This window comes from Octopus sinensis, linkage group LG18 (genome assembly GCF_006345805.1).
Source record: "Octopus sinensis linkage group LG18, ASM634580v1, whole genome shotgun sequence".
NCBI classification, from domain to species: Eukaryota; Metazoa; Mollusca; class Cephalopoda; order Octopoda; family Octopodidae; genus Octopus; species Octopus sinensis.
The window spans coordinates 22,093,710-22,097,072 of NC_043014.1; positions in this window are offsets into that span (position 1 = coordinate 22,093,710).

Here is a 3,363-nt window from a genome sequence, read left to right on the forward strand (position 1 = left end):
TCGTAGTAAAAGACTTCAGACAAAAAACATGCCTCCTCATTGATATGACTCTCTCAGATGAGAATTCATTTCCGTTGCAGATTTGCATGATTTGTAGCATAGGCGTCAGATGAAAGTTGTGACTTACTGTGCACTTCCAGCTGGTTAGGTCTGCATCTGTTACTTCTTCTCCATAGCCATAGAACTTTTCAATAGACGGAATGCCGAATAAGATCATCATAAAGAAACATCTGTACGTCATGAAAATGATAAGCGTTTGTACACCACGAGTACCACTCTCTGAATTTCCGTGATTAGACACTAGTGACAGGTTGAAGTGAAATGACCAATAATCATGTGAAAACATAGGTTTTACATTATAGTGTCCCTTTTCTAGAAGGGTGCTCTGACAACAGCTAAGGGTCCCTCACTCTTGGTGATTTTACTGCGTGCCCTGACACCAACCAATGTCATTTCTACGTTCTCGCACACTCATACAGAGTATCATCACATGCGCTAGTTAACCCATAACTGGTGCTACTACTCTGGGTCAGAGTAGACCTGGGAACTAGACCCCCCTCTACCTGGTACTGTTTAAAGTCATACTTTTATATCCTAACACAGGTTGGATATATAAATTAACGAAACGGAGGTTAATCAATGTGTTCACACGATGTACTTCGTAAGACTACCAAGCGCTCTCTATTTCATTTTATTTGGCCATTGTAGGCCCTATACAGAGAGGACGAACAAGGACAGACAATACAGTACAAGTGGGGGCATAAAACATAAACTAATGAATAAAATGGATTTATATAATGAATGAAGGTGTAATGGCTACTCGAACCCCCACTTTCGAGTAGTACCATTTTAACTATATTTTCTCCTCTTCTTTATACTAACGTTTGTGAAACTGATTCATCTTAATATATAAAATATGGTGTCAATTGTTCAAATTCTATCACAGGTGATAGATAATCATATCTTACTTCCCGACCTAGTGGGTTCACATCATCGCCAAAGCTTGCCGTTAATTTTTTGTAATTGTTTATGTATATTAATATACATTCCATGCCTGGTATGCGTAAATCGTCCTTCTCTATAATTCTTATTACCGTCTTGATTTTTGCAATTTTTCCTCAATGGCCGAGTTCGAACAGTAGTGCGTTAGATACGCCTTATGTTTATAACTGGCCTGTAATGCTTGTGTGCCTATTTGTGTGTATTTAACTGGAGATTCTGGGCTGTCTGTGTGTACTTGACTGGGGATGCTAGTCTGTCTGCGTGTGATGGCGATTCTGGGTTGTCTAGGATATTCTTGTATTTTTACCGTAACGGAATATATTGTGTGGGTGCTTGTATGTTACTTACATCCTTCTTTTTTTTTTTTAGTTCTTCGGGGGTGGGGAGTTTTTAAAGTCCTTCCTCTTATTATTTTGTACTTCCTGGAATCCTTCATCTCCGCTTTCTACATCTGATTCTTCTGTATTTTCCTTTAATTCCTCATCTCTGTTATTTTCTTCTTGTTTCTCCTCTACCGGTGTCTGGCTGTTAAGAAGGAGACAATTAACAAGAGCAATAAGAGCAAGCCACTAGCAACAATACCACCACCACCACCACCACCACCACCACCACAACTATCAATGCAGTAACTTTTGAATAATCAATTGGCAGCAACAATAATAGTACCAGCATGATAGTAATGTTTGTAGCTACATATGTTGTATGTCAACACAATTGTGCACTTCAGCTCTTTAACTAATGGTAATCATGCAGTATTTCCTTCCAACTAGCTCCTTCGCCTTTTGATCTTCTCGTTTCCATTTTTACATCTATAACAATACGACAATAATGTCTGGCGCTCACAAAACAGTTCTTTCCTTATGCTATTGTTTTACTATATATTTATTGAGCCTAATTGTTGACCATCACTGATTTTAGATTTGCCTACAGTTCAAGATGTCTGGGAAAGTCATCAAGTGGAACTGAAGGTGGTATTGCGAAAAGGAACCGTAAAAGATTATACTGTATATTAAGCTTGATCTTTTATAAAGGCTTGAAGCGGGAGAAACACAATTAGTCACACTGTCAAAACAATGCTTGCAACGTCTACATTAGGAACAATGAGTCACTGTAGAGAGGAATTTAAGTCAATTACTCAAGAAGTTACTCTTTATGAAATTTCGTAGGGCGACTAGCTGTAACACAGTTTAGCACGACAACAAAAGGGTTTGTTTCCTTTGGAGTAAAACAGGTATGAGTCAAGAGATGTAGAGAAAATGACAGTTATGATGGTGTAATAGTTGAGCTGGACTGTTAGTGCAAGATACAAACAGAAACATTGTCAGTTTGTCAAAACACTGTTTATTTTTCTCCTCCAGTCTTTCTTTAACCTCTCTCTTTCTGTCTCTCACACACACGAACACATTTTTACTCACCTCTCATAATACACACACTCATGCGCGTACACACATACAAATATGCACACATTTAATAAATGAATGGCAAAAAGCATTCGTCAGTCGTAGGCTAATTAATCTGATTACGTAACTCTTGTTCTTTTGCCATTAATCTATCAATATTAAGTTCTATACTTCTGATTCATATAAGAGTTCGAAACTGAGAAAGTTTACATAATTACACACACGCACTCGCACGCACGCGCGCGCGCACACACACAATTTAATACGAATAGATGGACAGCCTTTATTATACATCACTACAATGGTTTCAACGCATCATCATCAATTGTTGGTTGTTGAATGTTACACGTATTATACGCAATATTGTATTAATATGATTTAACAATAACTGTATACATGCGCATCCAAGGGTGACTAGAGTCAAAGCACTGACGTACTATCTTTAGTTTCTCCACGTTTTATTTATCTACACCAAAATGTTATTTTTAGTATTCTTCTGACAAAGAAGAACAAGGAAATACAAAGAGATACAAATGAGAAAAACAACAAAAATAAATTAAGGCAAATGAATTATAAAGAATAAAGAAATTACATATTCGTTCGATCTTTAACTACAGACTTGTCTAGAATTTTAGTAAAATATAACTTAGATAACTTAGATATGTTTCAGCCAAAGACTAGCCCAAGCCATGTCTAATTTAATAGCAGAACCTGATAGGATAATTCTCTTGAGGAAGAGGGAATCTAATATAGCTGTAAATAATAGCGTGTTAGTATTGGGTAAAACACAGATAGAAAAAGTAGGAAAGCTCCATGAACATCCTTCGACATTTTGCACCCAAAAGGTTTTTATCCCAATTATATTATATATATGATTTGATTTTGATTTTGATTTTTCTAGTTTCAGCTAATGAGCTGTGGCCATGCTGGGGCACCGCCATTTGGTTTGCTACACGATTTT